The sequence below is a fragment of the Sinohyriopsis cumingii genome, chromosome 9 (genome assembly GCF_028554795.1).
Source record: "Sinohyriopsis cumingii isolate HCF-2022 chromosome 9, ASM2855479v2, whole genome shotgun sequence".
Classification (NCBI taxonomy): domain Eukaryota; kingdom Metazoa; phylum Mollusca; class Bivalvia; order Unionida; family Unionidae; genus Sinohyriopsis; species Sinohyriopsis cumingii.
The window spans coordinates 18856438-18869064 of record NC_142969.1 but is presented as its reverse complement, the minus strand read 5'-3'; the positions used below and the strand labels follow the sequence as shown (position 1 = coordinate 18869064).

General features: G+C 33.9%; 1 protein-coding gene across 2 annotated transcripts in view; it reads right to left on the bottom strand.

Annotated features, from left to right (window-relative positions):
• Window positions 1-8158, bottom strand: part of LOC149791338 (uncharacterized) — a 234754-nt gene extending 226596 nt beyond the window's left edge. For both annotated transcript variants that reach the window (XM_089969879.1, XM_089969883.1), the window contains exons 1-2: window positions 8115-8158; window positions 7572-7633 (exon numbers count right to left, since the gene is read on the bottom strand). The gene's annotated coding sequence lies outside the window, so the exon portion shown is untranslated. The remainder of the gene's footprint in view (window positions 1-7571; window positions 7634-8114) is intronic.
• Between the last annotated feature and the right edge of the window lie 4469 nt (window positions 8159-12627).

Genomic DNA, 12627 nt, shown 5'->3' with positions numbered 1-12627 from the left:
CGAAACAGCCGAGTTCCATGATCCAAATTCGACTTTCTGGATCAAGCCGATCCAGTGGGTTTAAATCTTTCATCTTCAAAGCCGGGACAAATTATTAATATCATAATAACACGTCATTTGGAATCTTCAACTTCTTACTGTTTGCACTTTAAAGACTTTATGGAACAATATCAATATTTAATTTTGAGATAATCAATGATAAAAATAATCTAATATGGCCACCAATGCCATAATGTTCATAAAATGTATTTATTATCTTGTTGAAGATGAGGGTAAGTCATGGTAAATAACACGCCAGTTTACCTAGGTATATAACATATAACATTACAGATCATCGCACATAACATTCCTCAGAGCTGACTCATCGCTGAGTATGTTCGTAAACAGGTGTCATACATTACGGACGTAAAATGGGTTTGTTTGTTATGCTTTGTAGGTTTAAACAGTATGTTTAGCACACTATTGGTTATATCATGCTGTGGAAATGAAATATAAGTGCCTTTCCCAAGTACAACAAAGCAGACGACCTGGTCTGGTATTAAACCCGCAACCCTTGGTTTACTAGTCCGATGCTCTATCAACAGGGCTACGTTTATTTACGTTGAGATGTGGAAGTTTGCTATATGTAAAGGTATCGTGGACTACCTTAGGTTGGGGTGGGGTGCTCCCAGCATTATCTTTAATTTTTACATTAGACCCACCCTGGCTCATTTTTGTTAGAAATTGAAGTAGTGATAGAGATGCAAAGCTCCCAGTCCCCAGTCAGCGATGCCGACAGTTGAATTACTGAATACACAAAAGGTGAAATTCAAATAAACAACAAATTTAATGCTATTCAATAACAGACAGTCCTTCATCAAATGAAATTCAATATTCAAAACCCTATCACTCGTCTTTCACACGATCAAGTGACGGCCTATTTCATCATCTGACTTAGTGGGATAGATTTTCCTCCTGTCATGTGTTTCTACTCATCTGTAGTATTTCTTGACTGTTACCCAGTACCCCTTCAGTCCAACAACCACATCCTTCACCCTTCCACTTCCTCCACTTCCCTTCTCTCCTTTTCTTGTCTCCCAGAGACTCTAAACCAACTGTACCAGGGTATTTCCCTTCTCCGTCTCCTACAGCTCCTTCGGTCCCTAAAAGCTTTCTGTCCGAAGCTCCTTTGTAATTCCCAGAATAACAATGTTTCCCGCCAATTTCGAATGACGTCGGAGTAGCTTATAACTTCCTTATGTAATTCCCGCAAGATGGTTTAGCGACTCCTGACGTTTAGTTTCAAGACACTAGATTTAAACTTGCGATTCCAATGGTGGCCACGCCTTGCTCAATTCCGAGTGGATGTCGATTCACCCATGGTCTACATAATTAGCAGACATTGCCCCCTCCCCGACAGTCTGTCAAGGGTGGATTTACGACCCCCACTTGATGTTCCTTTGAACCCAACACCGGCAATTCATGCCACTTACCTGTGAATCGCACCCAGCCAAATAAGGCGCCAGTAACAAGTTCATATGGCCTTGTTATATACAACTGGCTTCCCATCTGTCCTTTTGATGTCGACTTACACTATCGTAACATAAGCCGGCCGGCCAGCTGTGTACACATCGCTTTGACACACACTGTTCGCAAGGCTGACACTCGCAACATTTATGAAGCGAATAATTAGCCTCAGGGTCTAGCATATACATGTTGCAATCTGGCTATTGTTCCTTACTTATAACGTGACACTGTACATAAATTTACATTTACGATATTATTTGGTTCGAACTCAGTAGGAACTACTAGTACAAATGGCTTGCTTATTCGACGAGATGAATTGCTATGTTTGCTTTTATATATATCATGCTATGGTTCTTTAACTACAATTTTCATCGAAGTATTAATGGTTGTGAAAAATAGAACATTAGCAGTTATTCAATAGATTTTCAATGACTTTTAAATATTCTGAAACTTGAGACTCAAAGGAAAGATGCACGTATAGAAGTTAAGAAAACCGAATCTATTTCACCTACCGGAAACCGGGCAATAATACGTATCTTATAATTATGTGTATACCCAGTAAGGGCATATCATCAAATGTGGCAAAAATCGTAAAGCCACAGTAAGTAACTTACTTTCTTGGACAGGATGATCATCTGACATGCTGTTGGTGTATGGGCCATACTAAACATCAAATGGCTATATTAATGAAAGTTGTTCACGTATCTTACTTTTCTGGGAAATCTGTTCCAACAAGTTACACAATTAAAGAGAAAAGAATAAAAACTATAAGCACTTATAGTCTACTTCAGAAAATCAGTCATATTCTTGTTACTTCAAATATTTTGATCAATTGTCAATTCTTTTATTGTCTGATTACTGTTATGAGTTCTAATATTAAAGTTGCAGCCAAATCATAGTTAATGTTAAACTTAAACATACTTAAACTTAATTATCGAAACCTCCACATATGCTGCTTTTCTTTGACCCTTTAACGTGGAAGCAAGTCTAATTTGGCTACTTTTTCTTTCATTATGTGGAAATATCGGTAATACTTTCACAATTTCTTTCACTGTTTTGTTGTACAGAGACGATACTAGCCAGTAAAACTGTCTAATTTATAATTTTTTATTTCAGGCACATGGACTCCAACCACAAGCTTATTTCTAGGCATTTTGTAATTAATGGCTGCATTGATGTAGCAAGCAGATGCATTATTTACCTAAAGTGTTTAGCACATAATTTGGCTCAAACTGTATTTGGCTATTTTCAAGAGGGTGTAAGGACATTCGGCATGCCAACAGGAGTTTGAGCACACAAAAGAGTTGAAAATATTGATGTAGCTCATTTTGTCATAACATGAGAGGTATTGGCAGAAGAAGTTTCATAGCAGGACTGAGTGTCCACAATCAGCGCATTGAGCACCTTAGGGCAGAGACAAAATAGAGTATTGTCTAGTTACTACAAAAGACTCTTCACATTTATGGAAGTCTTGGGACTTCTTTCCAGCTTGGATGAAGTAGATCTCTTTGTGCTATCAACGTGGAGACATTTGGTGTAGACCATAACGGACCAGTTGGAGAAATTGAAACTGAAAATAATGTCCAGGTGCCATTCATTAATGCATTTCTACCCCCAAATGCATTAAACCACCTGCAGATCCTGTGTGATCCTTTGTCTGATGATGGTAATCATGCCATAAACCATTTTTTAAATGTAAAATATATAGTTACACAATTATTGGCTTTATCATAAACACATTCTAACAAGATGCTATCATTTCCTCTGAAAATAAACTTCTCATAATAGCAGTCTAGTATTTTTTTCTTTACATATTTAGATCATGATCACTGTTGAAGCAGTGCTTGAATAAATGCACTGTTATAGGTTACTTGCATCCATATGAAATACCCCAACCAAAATGATGCTATCAAAGGGCAACATTCAGCAACACAAGTCTAAACATGATCGATATCTCCATTAAAATTAGATTTTAAATGTTGACAATCGAGTTTTAAATAGCTGTAATACAAAGATTGTACCAAATTTGGTTCCAATCCATGAAATCTTTCATAACTGTTAAAATCAATCAGATTCAAGACTGGTACTAATTACGAGTTTTGGGGACATGACTGATAGGTATTGACAACTGTAACAGAGTACAAAAACCACAAAAATGTTTTTAGACAAGCGATGAATAACTACATGCCTGCTTCCATCCACTAATGAGGCAAGATTTCACAAATGAATTTTGTTTCACAAGGACTTATCTGTTTACAGCAGTTTACAATCAAGGTCAGGTACAAATAACCCATTAAGCGACTGTTAGGTACTACATGAAAACCTTAGCAAAGCAAAAGAAATTTGTAAGAAATATACACAATGTAATTTACCCCGTTTTATAATTGTTGTTGCTGTTGTTGTAGGAGAGCACTTTAGACCACTAGGCCACTCGGGGCCCCGGAGTTTATTAAGCGTAAGTTCTTAAGTGCAAATTTGGTTTCAATTCATGGAGTACTTCAGAAATTGATTGGCTAATATAAATTTGGGATGGAAGAACATAATGGGAGAGACACTGTCAGACAAGTTAAATACTATATTCCATCTAAAAATGTATAGGTGGGGATTGGGGGTGGTGTTAATACAAGAAAACTTAACATTTGGCACTTGTATTATGTAATATATAACAATAGCTTTCATCACAAATTATGAAACTACAAGACATAGGATGATGACATAATTGACTGTTATGACCTGGTTGTATTGAGGCTGTTTCAAACAAATTTAAATAGGAATGAATGAAGCCGTCAGTTGATAGCAAAGCTAATGTACAAATAAAGTAGCTTGCATGTCATTGTGCCATTTTCTTGGATACATTCATAAAGTGAGCCAAACTTCAGACATGTTCACTGAACACAAATACCCGGCTACCAAGTCAATGCACGACTATAAAAACTGACTTAAAGCTAACATAAATGCAAAATGAAAATGAAGTCAATGGAACATAAATCTTGCTGGATCTGTTAAATATGTTACACATGACAACATGCATCTAAAGATCATGTAGGATGCATATGATAAATAATCCTTGGCAAACTGAACTAAACAAGAGAAAAATGGGGCATGCATTTTGAGCACACAGCAATTGGTACAAACTATGATCTTGACTTGAAGGTCAAATGGTTAAGGTAGCTTGATGCAGAATTGTCTTCAGATGATAATGATTCATCCAACTTTAAATATTTAACACAAATTTTCTATACAACTGTGACCCAAATATCAAAGAAGTGACAGTCAATATCTCAGAATGGTATTAAGTTTATAATGATTCACCCAAGTATAAAGACAAATCAAGAGGTTAGGAAATTAAAGCATATATTAGATTCTTATTTATTAAATTTATCTGAACCCTTATATTTAGCTATGCTCAAGGTATTTTAAATGTGTATTTTTAAGGAGAACTATTAACTATTTTGGATTTATTGGAGTCTCATTATTACATATTTATTGGGTATTTTTTCACTTATAAATCCTAAAACAGTATGCCAAGTGCTGATTAAAAATTTGAATGTAAAATTAACATGAAGTCAAAATTTCTTGACTTTGTAGATCAGCAGTTTTCTCATCAAAAGGGAATCTGCAAACATGTCTAAAGTGTAAGCACGTTTTATAGTACCTTAAACTAAATAAATGTTGTAGTATATCTACATTTCTTCAAGTAAATTAAAAAGGCAGTAAAAACATGGATCCCCAAGTTTTTCTTCTCTAGGATAATTTGTTGGTAAATTGACATTGAGTATAAATTAGATTTCACCTGGAATTGATTTACTCTAAAATAAAAACATAATCCAGGCCATCCAAAAGAATATAAATTCATGTTATTATTTAGTTTCATTTGCAAGCATTCATGTACCTGAAAACCATGTAATAATTTAAAATTCAGGACAATATTTAACAAAATATACTAACTAAAAACATCGACAATTTATCATAAAATAAGGTGTCCTTTTGCCTGAGACTTACAACTTTAAAGTTCCCTTTCTGGAGGAAAATCACCATGCTCTAATAAGATGAAGGGGGAAATATTTTAGAGATTTTTTCTAGCTAGAACAATCTGACAAAGTATGCATGTCTGCCACAAGTATGCCAGAAAATTATAACCAATATAGAGTCAGATAAGCCTTAAATTTTAGTGTAATATAAATACAATTTATTGAATATTTGTTACAATAAATTGGTTCTGGAATTTTGGAGACAAATATGAACTCTGCAAAAGACCTACAAGATGAATCCTAAATAAAATATGGCATTTTGAAAGTGTAAACACTGTGGAAATAAATGGAATACATCTTCTTTGCTTAAACACTCAAGGAAGAGGCAATCAATAAGTAAGTGTGCTTATATCTTTTAACATTTACTTGTCAGGTCTCAGGAAACATTCTTCCACCCACTCGTGTTTGGGACAAGTTAACTGTAACAATTACTGAACCTTATCCTCATTTAACTCGACACAGTGCACTTTTTGTCTATGCAACGTAAAACAAAAAAAAACAAGGCTTGATAAAAAAAAATAACCAAAGTAACAAAGACAGCTGGTTCCAAGTGGATCTAATGCATAAAAATAGATATAAGATAATCAAACACATAACAAGAGATGAAGTTAAATAAGGTTACAAGCTTTGTAAATCTGGAATAGTTGTTCCATATCTAGCCCTCATTCTTAACAGTATTCACATTTATAGCTCCATCTTCCAATAATCTAGGTCTCATTTATGTGTAATGGTGAACAACAACAAACTTTAGCAAATCAACATGACTAGAACACCTGAGTTAGACATGTCAGATGTTAAAAGAGAGAGAATGTAAAAAATATGAGAGGTTTCATCTGGTCAGTCTGTTAAACTTGCCTGAGTCACCTGTATTTTTAAGACATACAGCTTTGTTAATATACTGTCATGCTAAAAGCAAAATACACAGTATATATTTCCATAGGTATGTACGCATAATTAGTTTTCACGAGAAAAAAGTTGGTAACTTGCATATGAAAAATAAATACCAACTACCTCTGCAGTTTCCACCAAACTTGCTCCTAAACAATCAGTTTGAATAAAATGGTCAATTAGAGACAGTGCTATTCTAAGGTACATAGGAGAGGGAAGACAGATGATTGGTCAAAAGGAATGAACATTTCTGTCATGACCCCCCCCCAAGAAATTCTGACCAATCAGCAGTTGACATTTTGTCTTTTTTAAATATATTACTATGGCATACATTTATGTGAATGCTCTCTGTGTGTGTAGGATTTGGATTTTTAGCACAGCTTTTTAAAAAAAATTCAGTCACCATAGTGTCTGCAGTGTGGCAGTTTATAGTGATGTTTTGCACTGGGACATCATGTCCCACCCAGTTACAATAGCCTGACACCAGGCCGACCAGTACTAACACTAACTTTTAATGCTGAGTGCCAAGTGAGGCAGCTGTTTTAGTACCATTTTTGTAAGTCTTTAGTATGACTTGACCAGGATTTGAACCCATGACCTCTCATATTCGAGATGGAAACTCTTACCACTTAGGCCACTGGAGTGGTGTGAAAGCTAATGTAAATCAGAAGAGATATTGAAAATACTTGTTTCTGATAGCAACAGAGTTGTTGTGAAAATGGAAGTAAGACATATTTGGTATGACAATGCATCAATAAGATTTCAGTCTTGAAAATATTGATGACCTGGCACAAGTTTAACACAGCCGGAGTATTAAGAAAAAAAAATCAGCAGATTAAAATGATGCTTAGATTACTGAAAAGTGTCAATTAAATGAGAATACCATCATGAAATTTGTGTGAAACTTCCAAATATATTCATGGTTTTTACCAATTTTAGTATCACGTTTGCATTTGGTACTTGTTTAAAAAAAGAAAATGAAGGCATCTTCCACAGGGACATTTTACGCTAAAGAACAAAAAAAGTTTAATAGGTATAAGTAATCGATAATTAATACATGCTGGACATTAAGAGATGTTTTGCCACAATAGATCTGAAGTTATCTACTCTGCTTTCCTTATCGAATAATAAATTATGTTTACTTACCTCTGTGAAGTATCCAATACGTCATGACTAACACTTCGCAGAATCTCAAATCATACAAGGATCTGAAAATATACAGTAAAAAGTTCATTATTTGAAAATTGGAGTGCAAAGGGATATTTTTTCTACCTAATAAGTAGCTGAAATGTAATTCTTTCAAATCAGTCATGTTACCTTTCATAAACTATAACTGAACAACCATGCATTTATAATACCACAAATATTTTAATCTTTTTCATGATTTGTTCCCCACTAAATTAAAAGTTTAATCAGCTTAAAAGTAAAAAAAGCAAAAACAATCTAAATAAAAGCAGATTTAAATAATTTTTATTAACCAAGCTATAAAATGATGTGCTTTAGATGTTGATTCCCTGTAACACTCATTCTTACAATTTACTCATTCTTTTTAAAAACTTGCCTAATCTATGTATAAAATAGAATGATTTCATAATTTATATTCATTTCTTTTAACTGTATAAATTTAATATGTGACATTTAAATTCTGTCACGATGTGACAATAAATAATCATCAGAAATCATAGTTACCACTATCCATGCTAATCAGGTATTTTATACCAGAAGCAAGGACTGAAATGGAAGGATTTTTATTATTATTATTACTATTGTTATTATCACCTGACAGTAAACTGTAGAGTCAAATGACATGTTGGGTCTTTTTCTTTTTAAAGAGAATATGTGGGTCTGTTTATATCTGATATGAAAGCAGTATATATGTATATATGTATGTATCTAAGTGTGTGTATGTATGTGTGTGTGTATGCATATATGTAATCATGTATTTAAGCATGTAAGCATGTATTTAATCATGTTATGCATGTATGCATGCATGTATGGATGTATGTGTGTATGTATGTATGTATGTGTGAGTATGTATGTATGTATGTATGTTATTTAACAGCAAAAGAGGTATACAGTATCAAGAAAGTTAAGTTCCATAAGTGTAAAAGCCAAAAAAACTAAGACGATAAACTCACCAATACATATGCATCACACACCCAATGAGAGAGAGAAAGAGAGAAAAATGTACCTCATTTCCATTTGATAGAAGGCCAACAGATGTTCTTACATACAGCGGCTTACTTTGCATATCTTCGTGATAAAATATCCGGTCATCTCCTGGCCAGCCTCCAGAGATGGTGGTAGAAGTCTTTGATGGACAGAATGCAGAAGCTCTAAGAAAAAAACAAATATTCTTTAATAAATACTATTTGACTGTTGATAGCAAAGCTAATGTACAAATAAAGTAGCTTGCATGTCATTGTGCCATTTTCCAATTTCATTCACACAATTAGTCTTAAATCTATTCCAATATTTAAAAGTCACTAAAGGATCACAACACTGTAAATCATGATTCCAATAAAGCAATTAAGAAAAATGTACTATTTTCAATCAAACATTATAAGCATTTAATATGCCCTATTATTCCTAACAAGTTTAGAAATTGTTTTGGATACTGATAACTCCCATCCCGTATAGTCATCCATTAGTACATGTTTAGAATACTGGTAACTCCCATCCTGTATAGCCATCCATTAGTACATGTTTAGAATAGCTGCATGGGAATTAAGCAAACTCTAATCATTAGTTTTTCAAAAAAAGGCATCAGTTATTACTTATCCTATGAGGTTACTGAAACAAACAAATCTGGGACATTTCTCTTTCCTTTTTTCAAAACTTGGTACATGCAGTCAGTCATACCTGGGAGACACATCATGTATATAAGGGGTTAATAATTCTTATCCTTGGATCATGGTGTTTTGGGGTGATGCAGATATGGACTATGGTAGGAGAGAGGAATGTCTGTGAGCATCCATCAGAGAGCAAGCAAAGTTAATCTAGTGCTCTGAATTGTATTGGGAATATACCATGTCAACATTAAAAAAGTACTTATAACAACAACAAAAATCATGGTTGTGGAATACAGTCATATTTATCATTAAGTAAAAAAAGAAATCCAAACTTGCTATTTCAGATAACAGATTAATTTTAAAGCTAAACAGACATTCTGGCACGTATACTCTAAATCTTCTACTACTATTCTCTGTACAATTACTGTAGGAAGTTATACATATTCAACAGACAAACTGAACAGCAACTTCTGTTAAGAAAAGTTTAACTGACTTCAAACATCAATACTTACTAAAACTATATGATAAAAGATATTCGTATTATTCATGTAGATGATGACCAGTACAAGGTCAGATCTCTGAAGAGAGATTAGATGGACATTCAAGGTACAAATTCAGGCTTTGACCATAATATTAAGTTAAACATAATGTACTAGAGTATAGATAGGCCATGCAAAGAAGCAAGTTCATAACTGAAGGTTATTAGTCCACAACTTCTGTTCATTATTCAATATGTGGTGATCACCCTCAAGCTTTATTGTATTACTAACAAGGATGCTATACACTCATACACTTTATATACTGCATTTACGGCAATAAACAGACAATTTGAACTTGATCAGTAATATCTATGTAATATATAGATGATACAGCTTTCTCTTAAAGGGAGTGAATTTGTAGAATTGCAACCATCATTATTAAACAGTGGCATATATAACTTCCGTGAAAATATTGCTGGAGACATGCACTAATGTAAATTAAGAAAGTAGGGCTTGAAAGCATAAGCAATTATCTACTTACTAGGTGGCGTAATAAATCAAACCATAGAGCATCCACATGCAGATATTGCCCTAAAAGCAACATTGCTAAGAGCTTGGGGACTGTCCATTTAGTATGTACGCATGGAGGGGGAGGGGGGTTAACCCAAATGCATACACTTGCATATGGGGGAGTCTACTGATAATGTATGTATGCATAGGAAACAGGGGTTGGGGATGGGGGGGAACCTTGATAATAATTTGTCTAATACGTAAACTGTTCGACTGGGTTCAGTCAGCGTTTGAATTTTATCAGACACTAGACAAAGTGTTTAAAGTTACGCAGTTTATTTCTTTGATGCTGCCAGATGTTTAACGCCGGTGGACTATCTGTTTTATTAAACACATTAATATTAAAAATTCCTTTATGGTTTCTGCATAGATTAAATACAGGCCATTCTATAGATTTGGAAGGGGGCATAAGCATACGTATGCAGGTGGGGTGTGTAAAAAGTATGCATATAAACAGGGAGGGGAGAGGGATCAAGCTTTGCCAGATTTTTGTGTACACACTAAATGGACGACCCCATAAAGCTTGTAATGCAGGTCAGTGACATATTTTCCATGTGATGATAGCTGGGTATGGTATTATTCTATCAAACCAACTGGAATATTATTACATGTATTATTATTATTATATTATCATTATTATTATTATTATTATTATTATTATTATTATTTATATATTTTGCAAATAAAACTGGGTCATGTACAATACTGACAAATGTTGATAAAATTGCCAAATTCTGTAAAAGGTGTCTGGTGGCCTCATCATCAAGAACATGCTTATCAGTGCATAATGATGATCCTCACTGTATTGATCAATGGAAAAACAAAAAACATGATTTGCACAACCAATTGATTTTAACAAAATACTGACTTGATTTCTGGCACAAAATAAAGCATATTGCTGCTTGATGAAATATGTAGCTCATACTGAAAATTTGGCATTTCCATTGGTATTAAAACTTTAATAGCGACAAAAGAGCAGATGCATGGGCCTTGGATTAAATTTAAGTCATTATGAATAGCCTCTTCTGGCTGCCTCAGTGATGTGATGATTTTGCCCTGTTGCCTATTTTTAATACTGTTTATTTCATCTTTACAACTATCCAACACTGAAAATATTTTTAAGCAAAAGCCACTTCAAAAAAGAAAGATGTACAGTAACAAATCCAGCAAAATTGTATGCTAAACTATTGTCGCAGTGAACAAAATTATTGCAATGACGTCTTAACATGACAGCAAATTATTTGACAGAAAAACCCGTTTAAAGAGACCACCTGGCTTGAGACATGATACTATATGCACAAACTAATCAAGCTCTTATATAGAGAAATTACCTCCAATGATGAAACGTGTGTCTTGACAGACTGTGTTTTATTAGCACAAAGGGTTGTCTCCCAAAATATAAATCATGTATTCATAAAATTCTTGAATGACAAAATCATATTATTTAGAAAACATTTTCTTTTCTACAGTTACCTGCAGGAATCTGTCAATTTATCATGAAAGACATCGCACATTTTCTGAAGGATATGGTCATAATACCATTCCTTCAAAAAATGGACACCTTGCTTATAAAAACAATCCTGGATCAGCTTGACCTTGACACCCTGCCTTGGCACCAGCTCTATCCTAAGATCTGGGATCAATACCAAATCCTTAACAAAGGGTCCACATCCACATTGTAACTGAATCTGCTGCCTATAAATATAAAGGTTCCAAAAAATATTGTATTTGTAAAAGATGTATGCCCCTAATACAGATTTGTAGACCAAAATAAGCAACAAAAGAGAACCTCATTACTACATGTATATTATAATAATATGGAATTCTTATTATCTACCTTGATTTTTGCATATGATGGATATCAATTACCAAAGATGATTTTGTCTTTGTTTAGGATATAGTGAAATAGTGATAAACATATCCAAGCACAAAAACTTGTTTATGCAAGTATGTGAACATTTTTGATGTTTGGAGAAGAAGAAAAAATCATCAATAGTTACTTCTTATTCTGTATAGATGCTCCAAAGAACATTATTCCACACAAGTTTCACTGACCATAATCTGGCATTTATAGTGAACTGACACTAATCTGAATTAACCATTCTGCATAGTGATTTTACTAAGATGCTGTTGGAACTTGCTGAGGGGAGTATTTACATAATTTACAATCATAACAATTCCCCGAAAATGTGTGATGTTTCCAGACAAAAATAAAACTAAAGTTACATTTCATTATGTGTACTGATATTATGGCTTGACATATAAATGAAAGACCATCACTATTACAACAAACTGTGTACCTTCAGTTGGGAGGATATTATAACTGGAATACTGTTTAGAGAATACATAAAAGCTCTATCT